General features: G+C 42.6%; 1 long non-coding RNA gene and 1 pseudogene across 5 annotated transcripts in view; both read right to left on the reverse strand.

The window, feature by feature from the left end:
* Positions 1-7,273: 7,273 nt before the first annotated feature.
* Positions 7,274-10,469, reverse strand: LOC145510774 (SKA complex subunit 3 pseudogene; annotated as a pseudogene). Its single transcript, XR_014057277.1, has 2 exons — positions 9,909-10,469; positions 7,274-9,618 (listed from the first exon to the last, which is right to left on the reverse strand). The product of XR_014057277.1 is annotated as an SKA complex subunit 3 pseudogene (transcript).
* Positions 10,470-14,558: 4,089 nt separating this feature from the next.
* LOC145511568 (uncharacterized) overlaps positions 14,559-15,927 on the reverse strand; it is a 64,389-nt gene continuing 63,020 nt past the window's right edge. For all 4 annotated transcript variants that reach the window (XR_014057958.1, XR_014057957.1, XR_014057959.1 and 1 more), the window contains one exon: positions 14,559-15,358. This is a non-coding gene — a long non-coding RNA (uncharacterized LOC145511568). The remainder of the gene's footprint in view (positions 15,359-15,927) is intronic.

Raw genomic sequence — 15,927 nt, forward strand, 5'->3', positions numbered from 1 at the left:
CTCCAGGCCACTTTCACTTTCAGCATTTAACACCCTCTTTTATTAGAGTGTGATTGTCCTTCAGACACCTGTCTTTTCTATAATACTTCTAATTCTTTGAGATAGTCTGTGCCATACCAATCTCCATATTCTTCTATAACATCTAACACTATGCTCTGCAAACGGTACATGCTCAGCAAACATCTTTAATTGAAATTGTGTTATTTTAAGAAGGCAACTCATGGGTTTCAGCAGTCATTATGGTTCTAATGTATTGGATAAAATAGATGATACAATACCCCTGACATTCACAAGGGAAAGAAGGAATGGGGATCAGACGAATCCCAAATAGTAGAACTCAGAAATGCTCATTTACCTACTGCATGCATGCATGCATGCATGCAGTAGGTAGATTGTGTCTGACTCTTTGCAACCTCATGGACTGCAGCCCACCAGTCTCAGTCCATGAGATTTTCCAGGCAAGAATACTGGAGTGGGTTGCCATGCCCTCCTCCAGGGGATCTTCCCAACCCAGGGATCAAACCCATGTCTCCTGCTTGCAGATGGATTCTTTACTACCGAGCCACCAAGGAAGCCCCACCTACCTCTTACTTCCTCCTTTGTTACATCTCTGTCAAAAGATACGTGTTGACCAACTCTCCACAAGTTAACTCCATTTTCTATCTTTACTTAACTTTCTCTCTTAGTTAATGGCCATTTTATTCAAAGGAACAAAGTTTTTAATCACTCCATGAATATTACTATACATGTGCTTGGTGTAGGTGACAGAGGAGCCTGGCAGGTTACAGTCCATGAGGTCACAGAAAAGTCGGACGTGACTTAGTGACTAAACAACAACAAACCAGGAGAGATACCGGCAGCCAATGAGCCTTGCAACATGTGTTGTTAGGTTTTTTTTATTTCCCCAAAATAACAAATTCCTATAAATTATGGACTTCACACTGTTTTTCAATTGTTAAATCCTTATTGTGAAGAAATTACTATACTAAGATATTATATATGTATATACAAATTATCTACCACCTGCCATTGATAACCTTTAGTGCCAGCAATAGATAAGTCCAGATGTGGAATATTCCCCCTTAGCCCACTAGCTTTACCTCCACCTCACTAGAAACCACACAGCTACAATGATAGTCAACATCAACATTCTCAGCCACTAGAGTAAGATAAATTTTCTCTATTGACTTTTTTATTGTGATAAAATACACATAAGATTCATGATGACTGACATTTAATGCGTTCATAGTGCCGTGAAACCATCAGTATTAACTAGCACCAGATATGTGTTGTTCAGTTGCTAAGTCATGTCCAACTCTTAACGATCCCATGGACTGTAGCACGCCAGGATCCTTTGTATGTGGGGTTCTCCAGGCAAGAGTAATGGAGTGGGTAGACATTTGCTTCTCCAGGGGAACTTCTCGGACCAAGGATCGAACCCACATCTCCTATATTGGCAGGCAGAATCTTTACCATTAAGCCACCAGGGAAGCTCACCAGGTATTTTTATTTTTATTTTCCTAATGCTTTTTCTAAAATAAATAAAGACGATTTTCTATAATGTAAATAGTATTAATTTTGCCTAATTGAAATTTTCAGTCTCTGAGATGCACCAGCTTTTGTCAATAGGACAAACAGCCCAAAAGAAAGAAGTACTGCTAGATCCCTTTTTTGGTCTGTGTAGAGGTATTTTGAAAGTATAGGCAATTGACAGCCATCTGCCTTGGGAGGACCGGCAGGTGACATGGTTTTTCTAGCCTCTGGCAAGTATGTTCCTGGAACTATAACAAACTTGGATGAAACGCAGGAGACCCAAGACCTTGGCACATTTTCACCTAAGCCAAGTCACACCATTAAACCTCAGTTAGGAAATATCAATAACTTGGGGAAAGTGGATTGCAGTTTAGCGTATTACCAGCTGTCAGCACCTCAGGAACTCAATTGAACAGCCAGGGAATTGAGATATGAAAAGTAAAGAAAGAAATCGCACAGGTCTCCTTTAATATCATCGGTGACATGACACCCCCTCCAGCCTCACACCACTGCCCCTCCCCAACTGAAACCAATGTAAACAGTAAAACAGACGTTTTGTTTTGTTTTTAAAGAAACAGGGAACAGAGAGATTGTGAAATTCCAGAAATATAAAAGCTGATGTCTCAAAGACTGCTACTCTTTCTACACTTATATTTTATAATATAAACCAGATGTTTTGAGTTTTCCAAATAACCTCTTTCAGAGAAATAATGCCTTAGTCTTTGGCATGCTTTTGATCTTAGGTCAATTATTCCTATCTATTTTTTTTTCTTCAACCTTCACAATGTTTTCAGAAAATTCAAATGTAAATACCCCCTAACTGGGCTAATTTGAATTTGCAGCTGTTCATCTTAACATTGAATATTTATCATATAACAGGATATTGGTTTTGAAAAATGTGAACTTAATGAGAAAAATGCACAGGCATATCCAGAGACATGGCAGATTTGGTTCCAGACCACCACAGTAAAGCTAATACTGCAAGAAAGTGAGTCTCACAAATCTGCTGGTTTCCAGTGTATGTAATAGTTATGTTTACACTAAACTATGGTCTATTAAGTGTGCAATAGCATTATGTCTAAAAAAACTAGTGTACATACGTTAGTTAAAAAGCACTTTATTGCTAAAAAATGCTAACCATCATCTGAGCCTTCAGAAATCTGTAGTAGTAACATCCAAGATCATGATCATCATCACAAACATAGTAATGAAAAGATGTGAAGTATTTCTAGATTATCAAAATTGATGTTTTTGCACTGTGGTGCTGGAGAAGACTCTTGAGAGTCCCTTGGACAGCAAGGAAGTCAAACCAGTCAGTCCTAAAGGAAATCAACCCTGAATATTCATTGGAAGGACTGATGCTGAAGCTGAAACTCCAATACTTTGGGCAGCTGATGTGAAGAGCTGACTTTGGAAAAGACCCTGATGCCAGGAAAGACTGAAGGCAGAAGGAGAAGGGTGTGACAGAGGATGAGATGTTCAGATGGCATCACTGACTCAATGGACATGAGTTGGAGCAAACTCTGGAGATGGTAAAGGACAGGGAAGCCTGGCATGCTGCAGTCCATGGGATGGCAAAGAGTCGGACAGACTGAGTGACTGAACAACATCAACAATCAAAATGAATACAAATACACATACTGAGCAAACACCACTGGAAACTGACACCAGTAGACTTGTTTACTCAAGGTTGCCACAAACCTTCAATTTGTAAAAAGGCAATGGTCTGTGAAGTGCAATAAGGTGAAATGTGCCTGCAGAGAACTCTTTTGATCTAACAATATCTAATTCTTAGAAATTTTCAGAGGAAACATCATCGGTGTAGTTACTAAACTAAGATAAAAAAGAATGGCCCAATATATACAAAAATGCCTGAAGTCTCTACACTGGGGGATTTCACACACCAGCATCAAAAATGTGGGAAGAAAAATTCTTGAGTTCAACAAATGTCCTTGAACTTGTTAGAGTTATTGTTAGAGTGAAAAATACAACCAGTTTCAGAATGAATTAGATTAAATCTTCTGAGTTTTCACTCTGAATCTTCACAGTTTGCATGCCTTTCAGACTCTGTAGAAAACCCAGCAGGTAACACAAATCAAAATGGCCATAAAAAATAGGTATAAGCTACAACTAGAAATTTCCATACTTTCTGACCAAGATACTACCTCTTGCCGAACCCTGGTCCCTGCCATGGCCCTATGGCCAGAGATGGCAGATAAATAAACACACAAACATGGCACCTGAGTGTCCTACTCCAAATTAGGGAATAAAGTCATCACTCGTGCCTCATGACACAGCACAGGGGAGCAATTCCTGTGTGTGTGTGTGTGTCTTGGTGCCCCAGATAGTTAAAATAACCACACTGCAGAATGTCAAACAAATAAACCTCCCTCCTTCCCACAGCCTGTAACACGTAGCTTCTTTTATCAGCTGCCTGCTGCACCCTTTAGACAAGCACCCCTATTGGGTGGACTGTGTGGGCACAGATGCTGTCTAGGATCTAGTCCTGAGTCCAGATGGGGGTTCTATTTAAAACTTCAGATCAGCACGCCCCTCAGCTTCCCCCGCCACCAGCACTACTTGTTAAAACAATAGGACTGCAGGGCCAGTCTGGTCTCAAGTCAAGCCAGCTCAGTCTAGCTCAAGGACACAAAGGCTGTGGGAGGAGGAGCGGAGTCTGGGAGCTGGCCACCACCAGGCCACACCAGCAGTGCAGACTCATAGGCCCCTGGGCGTCGTTATGTGGCTCCGGCGTGGTCCAGGGTCCACTGAGGCTGCCGATGCTCTGCCAGCTGCAGGAGGGGAGCCTAGACAAGCACTTTGCTTGATCCAAGGAGCTTGCTATCATACTCCTCCCTTTCCAGCTCTGACTTCAGATCTCGGTCTGCTGGCAAAAGTTTAGCGAGTGTTTCAATTTGGAGGACTTGCTGGCTTTTAGGAGCTCAGGAATAGATGAAAGCTATAGATTCTGGGCAAAGGAGATTATCTGGTTTCCAGGCCAAGGTCTGGCCCAAACCCAATAATACGTTTTGGTAAATATTTCAAAGACCAAATGTAACCATATAAAACAGGAGCCCTAGCCTGAGAGTAAGGCTTAGTAGTACTCCCGGGGAGACACAGTAATGGCCTAGCTGGAGGTTTGCAAAGTGAGAGGAAAAGAGAGGAAAGGCATGATTGCCAGAAGATGAAAAATAGGCCTAAATCTTAGTGTCGGGGCTCTGGCCTTCTTCCAATGGGACGTATTAGAACGGGTATCAGGAGTGATACAGCAGGAGCCACTGAGCTGATGCACTCTCCTGATGAAGCCACCCAAACAGCTGGCAAGCTGCCCTGCTCCACCCATCTCCATGAGCTCACCACAACATGGGAGCATCTGGTACATTCATCATCCTCTCCCAGTGTGAATGGATGCTTAGGAGGTAGATAATTTCGCAGGCATATGTGTGTGTATTATCACGCAGATGCAGATATGATGATTATTTCATAATAGAAGTGGAACACAGCCCAACTTTGCCTGACTTTTGATCCTGCCGTTGCTGCAGAAAAATTCAGGCTGATCTGTTCCATAGACAGGAAATGGAAGGACAGAAGGAGAAAGAGATTACAGGTCACTCTGTGCGTTCCCTAACGCGTGCTGTGATCTTGGCTCTTTCTTGCAGAGATCTGATTTCACAGGGAGGAGGAAAAGGCAAGTGGGAGACAAAGAGGCTGCCACCAGGCATGCACACACTTTCCATCCCTGTGTGAAACTAAAAAATAGGACAGGGTCATGTAAATAAGGCAAAAGCGTATCAACAGACCACATGCTGTAAAATGGTGCCAAAAAAAAAAGAGAGAGAGAAAGAGAGAAAGAGAGAATAAATAAATGAAAGAAAGAAATATGTAAAACTGATTTTTCCTGAAGAGAACTTTCTTTTGAATCAGATCAGAGTACCCACCTTGTTTTCTTTCATGTTGAGTACATAGATACGTAGACATCCATAGAGATAAATAATTTTTTTTAATTAATTTATTTATTTTTGGCTGCACTGAGTCTTTGTTGATGCATGGGGCTTTCTCTAGTTGCAGCAAGTGGGGGTTACTCTCCAGTTGCGGTGTAGCATATGGAATCCCTCTTGGACAAGTGATCAAACCCAGGTCTCCTGCACTGGCAGATGAATTCTTAACCACTGGACTCCCAGGGAAATCCAAGATCAATAATTTTCTACTTTAGATTTTAAACTCGGTGAGAACCATGCATGGTACTAGTCTTTGTTTAATTCCATAGCCTCAAACTCTTGGTAGAAAATCTAATATTACATTTTTTTCTCATCTAATTTGGAAAGATTTGAAAGATGTAGGGGAAGAAGGAAGTTAAAAAGGATATGTGAAAACAGAGTTCTCTGAACTTGAATTGATTGAACTATAAAAAGAAGCAGGGAAGGAGACACTGTGGTCCAAGCCATGGAGCCCACCATATTCCATTGGTAACCAAAGCAGCAATACTTAGTCAATGGCCCAGGACACCCTGGGTGTTTTCTGAGAAGAGCATGTGAGAAAGAGGAGCAAGGATAAGTGAGGGAAACCAGTACTCAACCAATCATTCACATTCATGGGCAATCACAAATTAGGAGTTTTCATTGTACTATGTCTGGAAGAGGGCATGGCAACCCACTCCAGTGTTCTTGCCTGGAGAATCCCCATAGACAGCGGAGCCTGGTCGGCTACAGTCCATGTGGTCACAAAGAGTTGAACACGACTGAGTGACTAAGCACATTGTACTATGTGCATTATTTTCAAATATCTTTTGATAGTGATTTCTAACATAATTACACAGTGTTAAGAGAACAGACTCAGTATGATTTCAATACTTTTTGACCATGAAGTTTTTGTACCTTGTTTTATGTCCCTGGATATGTTCCAGTGTCTCCTAGTTTATAATCTATGGGAACTTGAATAGAATTTGTATCCTACTGTTGTATGAAAATTGTGTAAATCTTAGTTATGTTGAATTGATTCATAATGCTTTTCAGGTCTACTATATCCTTCTACTTCTCTGTATATTTGTTCTATTCATTTTTGAGAGCTTGATATTGAAACTCCAAATAAAAATCTTAGTTTATCTACTTAAAAAAATTATTTTAATATAATAGTGGAACTATATGTACCCTTGTTCTGTGTTTTCCAAGTCTCCTGTAAATGTGTTATCATACTTTCATAATTTAAAACATAAAAAAGAAAGAGAAAAAATAAAGTGATTTTCTTATAGAAAAGATAAATAAATAGATAATAAATAAATTGTTTATAATTTGGGAAATACTTTTGTTTGCATCATACTTAGAGTAGCTTCAATCATAGTGAAAAGTTAGGAAGATGTGACGAATGTAAAAGTCACTTCATTTTAATTTGGATCTATTTCACGCATCTGAGAAATGGTCCTATTGGCTCAACTCTGATACCCCTCTGGCAGCCTCTGCAGAGGTTGCATCTTGTCAGCAGTGGAGGGTGCTTATGGGTTTTTATGCAGATAAACGTAGAGGTGCCTGACTGATCTGTCATAATTGTTTCAGGGGGATGGGAAGGAAGGTTTGAAGGAAGCTTGATGATGGTGAGAGAGAAGCGGGGACTGGCGAAGCCGCCCAGCGCAGGTCCAAGAGGGCTCAGGCCTGAGACCATTTTTGTTTGGGACTCAGGCCTCCGAACTTGAGGAGCAAATTTTAAGGTCAGCAAGGGGTGGAGGATGGGAAACAGCCAGAAATTCTTTTTTTTTTTTTCCATATAATGTTCTTTATTTCCCATCTCCAACATTCCTGTTTCACTCATACCCACTCTGGTTGTCACACCATTTCCTCTCTCCTTCCTTGAGCAAAACTCATGAAAAGAGCCATCTCAGTTCATTGTCTTTGCTTCCTCACCTTTGACCTCTCCACTCAACTCTAGACACTAGTCCCGAGCACTCCGTCAGAATTCATCAGTGCTGTCAGTAACAGTGACTTTGTCAAGTCCAGTGGTAATTCTGTCTTTTTTTACTTGGATTCTCAACAATACTGATAAAATCGATCACTCTCCTTAAAATATTTTCTTCCTATTTCCCTAGCCGCTTCTCAATCTGCTTTGCTAGATTTTTCTGCCTCTTTCCATCTTCTAAAATGAGAACTCCAGGATTCCATCCTTAGTACACTGTGAATATACTCACTCCTCCTTAAGCAATCCTGTCCACTCTGTGGACTTATATATACCAAGCCACGGTAAACAGTGTACAAAATGTTGACACAGTTCGGGAGTGAGCATCATATACTAAAAGGTTGACCAGAGCTTACCTTGAAAAACAAGGTAACATTATACTTAGCAAAACTTAAATTATAACTACACAGTAGTTCCTAGGACAGAGAATAAGTTTTTCTTTAGTGACAATTTTCTGACAAAATGAAGAGACACAACGTGACAGGTCTTCCCACATGACTTTCAAGGCACAACCATAAAAGAGGGTAATCTTTGCTGAACCAGCTTGATGTGGATCATAAGGCGCTTGGGCTCCATGGACAGGGCAGCCTGACACTCTCAGAGACAGGGCCACAGGCACAGCTGACAGTCCAGAGAGGAGCACCCCCTCAGGAGGATGCCCAGGATCTTCCAGAGGGTGAGGCTCAGGCTCTGTTGGGGGCCGAGCTACATGGGAGTCTGGGGAGGTCACAGTCATGTGCTGGGAAGAGCTGATTTGAGAGGATGAAGTTGACAAGTTAGAGGAAAACACCCGTCCTGACATGACAGCAGGCAAGTGTCTAAATCCAAATGTTTGAGACGCCCACTTCAGTTTAGCTACCGAGGCCTGTAAATTCCTCTTTTTCTGAATCAGTTCAGGCTGTCTTTTGTAAACAACAGTGTCTTAAAGAGCATTGTTGAAATAAAAGGTGTAGAAGACTTGGGACAGTCATCAGAGGAGACAGTGGGCAGAGCCAGCCCCAAGGAAGAAGCCCAGCTCTAGCAACAACTGTCCAGCCCTGAGAAGACTGAAAGTGGTCTCATTTGAGTGGCAAACAGTAATGTTTAAGTTTCAAAAATTATTTATCCTGCTTCCTAATATTACTTAAACCACACAGTTCCACGAGGCAGGGTAAACTTGAAATCAATGAAATAATAATGGTCTTTCAAAACTGAGTAGCTGATCTACACATCAACAAGACAGGTTAGATTAAATCAAACTTAATAAAAAGCATTTTGTGACATCACTGTCCATACTCATCTTTAATATGAGTCAGTTTTTCAAAAGGGGGAAGACGTAGGGGAATGTCAAAAACAAAGTGAGACCAGATTTGCCTTAATCTCTGTTCAATTTCTACAATGGAAGCATGGATCCACTATCATTTCTTCACCGGTTTTCTTTGTTGCCGGCATTTCGCACGTTCCGTCCTCCACGCCGAGGAAGGAACGGTTTGCTGGGTGGCACCACTCTAACTGCTACCAGAGTCTCTAGATTTGAGTTATATTTTGACAAAATCTGGCAAGTATCTTTTGGAATCTTCTGTAGTAACTTCTGGAGGTGTAGGTGTTTTGAGCAGATTCTTGTAAGAAGAAATCGTAGGAGAAGAGGGACCTGCAAAATTCTCAAAGCATTTGTCTGAATTTGAAACTAATGATGCACTTTTTTTCATTTCCAAATCATTTGATGAACTGTTTGCTTTTGATAATGGATACTCTGTGGATACCAAAGCTGTGCTGCTCTCTGTAGAAGGGACTTTCAAACTAGGAGTGCAGAAGAGAGAATGGGTGTGCTCAGCATCATTTTTTTCCCAACAGCTGGCTCTTGAGGCCAGGAGTGGCAAAGACATTATCATTGGGCACTGGTTCTATTTCTATGGTCTCCTCACTGTTAGTCTTCACATTTTTAAGTCCAACTGTGTAATCGTCATTTAAGCACATAGTATATTCAGAGATACCAAAGTGTTCTAATTTAGGAGTTACACACTCAAAATCATCCAACTTTAGTGCACATTTTGGAGTTTTTACTAGTGACTATTTGGAAAATGGAGTTAAAATTTTTGGCTCTTCCTTCTGGTTGTTTACTGCTTGGGGTGGGTTTGGCAGAACTTGGGATACAACGTACTGCTGCTGCTGCTGCTGCTGCTGCTGCTAAGTCGCGTCAGTCGTGTCCGACTCTGTGTGACCCCATAGACGGCAGCCCACCAGGCTCCCCCATCCCTGGGATTCTCCAGGCAAGAGTACTGGAGTGGGTTGCCATTTCCTTCTCCAGGGCATGAAAGTGAAAAGTGAAAGTGGAGTCGCTCAGTCGTGTCCGATTCAGTGACCCCATGAACTGCAGCCCGCCAGGCTCCTCCGTACATGGGAGTTTCCAGGCAAGAGTACTGGAGTGGTGTGCCATTGCCTTCTCCTACAACGTACTACTCAAGTCCAAAATCAGAAAGTTGTGGACTACGTGGTGACTTCTCAGAAACAGAAGTGCTTAGAGCAGCAGAATCCAACAAGCCGTCTTTCATGTCGAGCTTCTCAGGATTTTCACATTCACTGGACTCTGGTTTAGAGTCAGTGACTTCTTGCTCATCCACTGAATTTTTCTTGGCATGTGGATTATATCCGTACTTCTGGAAAAACTCTTTCATCTTCATGATATCCACTGAATTCTTTTTCATCAATATTTTTGTTGCCTTTATGAAACCAATGCTTTGTTGACTTTCCAAGCTTGCTTTATCAAGAAGAATATTGATCTCATTCTTTAGAGTTCATACTTCCGAGTGAAGGTCATGCAAAACTCTCATTGGACAATCTTCAAAGTCACTGTCCTCTCTGTTCAGTGCTAACTGCAACCGGGCCATCACACCATTCAGGGTGACGGCCAGAGACGGCAGCTTCCCCCTAAGCCTCGGATCAGATCCATAGATGAGCCTGGTGCTCCACCTCAGTGCCTGCACCCATTTGAATCCCAGCGCTGGAAGCGCCATTGGCTCCAGGAGCTGCAAAAAGACCTTTTTTGCAACCAGAAATTCTTGAAGACTTGAGAAAATGTGCTGCTTTATCTCAACATGTCATTAAACGCTCGTTGTCCTTGGGAATACATTAATAGTTTTGACAATAAAACAAGAAGAAGGATTTTAGAAAAACCAAGCTGTAATTCTTGGATTAATACCAACAGCCCAGTAAGCAAACCACACTGCTGACAAACTTAAGCTCTCAAAGACTCAGCGGATGAAACTAAAATGATGAGGATAATGAGCATGGTATAAGGACTAAACACAAAACATGCCAGGGGATAAAGTCACCCACAGAAAGCCGGGAGAGCTCGGAGAAAGGGGTTCTGCTCAGAACCCCACAAACACGCGCATTCAAGCGGAAGGCAGAACAAGAGACATCCAGGGAGGGGAAAAGAAACCTTTCCAGTGCTGTGAGGGGAAAGGGGGTGTGTGTGCTGGGACATCAGAAAACAGGCAGAGACCGGGGATGCTAAGACTGAACAGAAATAGGTAGCAACCGAGGAGATGCTAGCGTCCCTAATTTTCAAGAGGTGCTGAGAGCAGAGCCAGGGAAGGATGGGGAGGACAGGGAGGTGCCTGACAAGGCACATGGGAGGAAGCCTGGTGACTGACTCAAGACATCTGCTCTAAGGTTCACCTCGAGAACTGTGTTACTTATTAACAACTACTCACAAATGCAAATGGCTTACTTTCAAAGGGAGGGCGGAAAGGAAGGGAGAGAAGGGAAGGAAGGGGAAAGCAGAGAGGATTTAATACAATCCTTGGGCTTCCCAGGTGGCACTAGAGGTAAGAATCCACCTGCCCATGCAGGAGATGTAAGAGATGCGGGTTGGATCCCTGGGATGGGAAGACCCCTGGAGAAGGGAAGGGCAACAACCCTCTCCATTATTCTCGCCTGTAAAATCCCACGGACAGAGGAGCCTGGCTGGCTGCAGTCCATGGGGTCACAAAGAGTGGGAGAGGACTGAGCAGCTGAGCAGGCACGCACACAATATCACCTGTAGTTACCTATATTCTGATATGATTTCTGGAAATAACGCAATGTAGGAGAGTTGGCACTGGTGCGCTGGGAATTGTCCGTGATCCTGCATTTTAAAAGATGCTGTGTGACTGCTGCTGTGGAAGAGGGCAGATGGAAATGCGGGGCAGGTCAGAAGGCTAGAATCCTTCTGGTCTGTAGAATCCAGAAAAGTGATGAGAGCACAGCCTCTCCACAGGCAGAGGGGCATCCATGGTGGAAATGGACCTGGAGATTGAAGAGCCTCCTGGAAGGGGAAGCGGTGGGAGATGAACCCAGGAACGAGGAGGACGCAGATCCCCTGGAGAGGCTTGTGTGCCCGAGAGGGGGCCACCTTACCTTTGGAGGTCAGGCTGGGAGGTCGTGGGTGTAGGTAAATTGGAGGTAAAGGGTGGGAAGTTACCAGAAAGCACACACATGACCTCAATTTTCTCGATGACTCACAAGGTGAGTTTGTCTGCTGAGAGCAGGGGCAGGCAGGAATTGAGAATGAGTCTTGAGAAAAGTGCCGAGGTCTATAAATAGTCTTCTAACTAATCAGGCTGCTAAGGGGGACTGCGGGTCTGTCTTTGGGCATCAGAGGCATGAAGGCGACCTCTTACCGGGGACCACAGTCCCAGCTCTTCACCCGCTGCTGTGTGTGCGGGATGGACAGTTAACACTCCCATCTTCCCTGTGCTCTGCAGCCCTGGGGTCACCACCATATTTAAATAGCATGAGGGTCACTCACATTTCTGCTGCCTCTGTGAGCATTCGTGCCTGAATAGCTAAGACACGCTGGGATTTCAAATAAAACTTAAAAACTAAATTGTACTATATAGACTGTCCTTGCTGAGAAAAGTAGCCTAAAAACTTACAAAATATTTTTATTGTTGTTGTTGTTGTTCAGTTGCTAAGTTGTATCAGACTTTGTGACTCCATGAACTGCAGCATGCCAGGCTTCCCTGTCCTTCACAAAATATTATTAATGAGAATTGAAACAAAAAGTGACTTCTGCTCACAATATTCTGATTAAGTGTTTCTGAGTTTTGCTCCAAATCTACAATAAACAGAATGTTATTTCTCTAACCTCCATACAGATTAAACTTTTTTTCAGTTATACATATACATATATCTATTCTTTTTCAATTTTTTTCCCCAATTAGGTTGTTACATAATATGGAGCATAGTTGCCTGTGAATGTTTTGCTTTAAAAAAAAAAAAAGGTTATAGAGGATTTGCTGACGTCAGACAATGAATTATTTGCAAAGATTCCTTGTGGTATATTATACAATTCAGTCTGCTTTCATATATATAGTGTCCCGAGTGGTATATTGGAAGAGGAAATGGCAAATCACTCCAGTATTCTTGCCTGGGAAATCCCATGGACAGAGGAGCCTGGAGGGCTACAGTCCATGGGGTCACAAAGAGACACCACTGAACAACTGAGCAGGAACACATGCATGGTAGTGGCTCAGTTATTTTTGTGCTGAGTGAGTCACTCTTGTCTTGTTTCAAACTAAACGGGAAAAATAGGAAATAAATAAAAGTGAAAACTTTGTTTACCAGAAAAAAAATAGCGTGAAGCCTGGAGGAAGCTATTGATTCCAAAGTGGGAGCCTTTAAAAAATGATTTAGATTATTGCTGGGAAATTTTTTTTGTGCTCAAAATATATGGCTTGTACATACATATACATACAATGAGTGTATATATACTTTGTGTATTCGATGATAGTATACATATACATGTGTCATAGCACTAATATATGTGTGTAAATGTTTGTAGGTATGCAGACATATGGGTATTATAAATGTATTATGTATGTATACACATATGCATATAATCCATATGGGTTTCCCTAGTGGCTCAGTTGGTAAAGAATCTGCCTGCAACACAGGAGACCCAGGTTCAACTCCTGGATGGAGAAGATCCCCTGGAGAAGGATATGGCAACCCACTCCAGTATTCTTGCCCGGAGAATCCCATGGACAGAGGAGCCTGGTGGGCTATAGTCCATGGGTTGCAAAGAGTCAGATATGACTGAAGTGACTGAGTACACTACAGTATCTTTTCCTTAAAGTCCTTCAACAGTTCCCCATTTTCTCCTGACCAAGTACAAACCAGGCCCTTTGTGGACTGGGTCCTGCTGGTCTCCTCCTATGTCTGTCCTTCTTGAACCCCAGGCTCCACCCAGGCCAGGTAGCTTGCATTTCTCCCATCATGCATCTGTGCTTTGCTTGCTCGCGTTCTGATTTCTGCGATGCTGTTCTCAGCCCCCACCACCTTCCTGATGGAAAACACCTTCTTATCCACCTCAGCTCCTCTAGAGAACGTTTCCCAAGACTCAGTTGTTTCAAATCCTCCAGCCCTGACCAGGGAAATGACTGCTTTCCCTCTCTCTCTGTCTTCTTCACTGTCCCTTGTACACATCATTATCACAGCAAATACAATATTAAATGCACTTGTTTATTCATAGGTCTATCTTCCTGTGTGATTCCCAGGTGGCACTAGTGGTAAACAACCTGCCCGCCAATGCAGGAGACACAAGAGAAGGAGTTCCATCCTTGGATTGGGAAGATCCCCTGGAGGAGGGCATGGCAACCTACTCCAGTATTCTTGCCTGGAGAATTCCATGGACAGAGGAGCCTGGTAGGCTACAGTCCACTGCGTCATAAAGAGTCAGACACGACTAAAGTGACTTAGCACGCACAATGTCTTCCTATGCCATACCCTGGGCAGGGGGTGGGGTGGGGGTGGGGGGGCAGGGGCAAAATCTGTTTATATAGTATGGTTTTAAAATCTTTGGCTCAAACTATTGACCTTGGGCAAGATATGTAACCTCTCCTATATCTGTTCCGTCTTCCATACAATTCAAATGGTAATCATAGTCTCTATGCCATAGAATAGTTATGAAGCATAAATGAAATAATGCATGTGAAGTGCTTAGAGAAGATCTGATATAGTCAACCAAGTGTTTGATCTAAGGAAGTACATAACCAATAACAACTGTTCAGTAGTTAAAAGGATGAATATTTATCACTGAGACTTGATAAGAATGAATAACTTAATCCCAGATGTTTATTTAGAAAGACAAATGAGGAAGTTGAATGATTGGAAGAAAGAATATTATAAGGGAACATCTTTTGGTGTCTGTATGGTCCAAATACCTCCAAAGACCTCTCAAGTTTCTGCCATAAACTCTTCCAGTCCTCCAGAACCAGCCTAACCAGGCTACAGAGATCTTTAAAGCATCACAGTCGTCTTAGAAAACAAAAACTCAGGGAAACCAATAAGAAAGGCTCACTGCCATAGTTTTCACTACCAAGCCAGCAGAGGCTCATTGTGCTTTAAGAACATAAGCCAGTCCTGCTGTAGACTTTGAAGAACTTTTGCGTGTTTTCTACACTGACCCACTTGCATCAAAATGTTGGCAAACTAGGCTCACTCCTGAAAGGTAAATTGTAAATAACCTTTTCTCCAACTAGCCTGGCTTTGGGCATAAATTCTTATTTCACATGAACAGGTACTATCTACTTTCAAGGTACGCAGCTGACTTCCACAGTGGACACTAAATATTATATGATATACATGCATCATTTGTTATAAGGCAACGTGCGATGCAGTGAACATTACTGGAGTCTTCCTGGTGATGGTACCCGATTTCCATGCCATCCCATTAAAGCGGACTTCACAGCCAGTCTCAGGGGGTGGAACTTGTGATCCAGGTCTAAGCCATCAGCATGTCTCATCTCCCTATCCTTTGATCTTCATGGACCTTATGTGACCTAGTCAGAGCCAATGAAATGCAATGAGGTTTTCACTGCATCTTCTGGAGAAGAGACTGTCACATAAAACCTTTGACCTAAAATATAAGAGAATAAGTGGGTTAGCGGGGACCTTTCTGCCACAAAATCCAAGGCTGAAGTCAACACAAAGGAAGGCAGAGCAAGGAATAAAGTTTTTAAAATTTGGCAGGTGCCGCTGAGAAGCCTGAGCCCTGAATCGAGTCTTGTCTGTAGCTAGCATCCTCTTTTCAGTTTCTGAGTCAATATATTCCCTTTTTGACTAAGATAGTTTGGGTTGGGTTTTTCTGTAATCGCAACTAAATAATCCCAACTGGCCCTCATCAAAGCCAGTCTTCCCAAACGGGAGCTCCACACTCCGATTCTATCAAAAAGATACCTGGCGTCCCTGGAGAACTCAGACGTGAATGAATCACAGCGTATTCAGGAGGATAAGTGTCTTGGGTAAGAAAACACCTCCTTTGGGGAGGCCTGTGGTTCACGTTTCTGTGTGGGCCAGGAAACTCCTATAAATTTCACCTGTTGACACATTTTCTTTGCAGGCATTTTGCTGCTTCATGGGGAGGAGCCGGAAACAGAGGTGGAGGAGGGAAGGCGTGAGGCAAATATGAATGATTGTGCAGGAAGC

The sequence above is a fragment of the Giraffa tippelskirchi genome, chromosome 6 (genome assembly GCF_054371585.1).
Source record: "Giraffa tippelskirchi isolate mGirTip1 chromosome 6, T2T-mGirTip1v1.2.pri, whole genome shotgun sequence".
In the NCBI taxonomy this organism is placed as follows: Eukaryota; Metazoa; Chordata; class Mammalia; order Artiodactyla; family Giraffidae; genus Giraffa; species Giraffa tippelskirchi.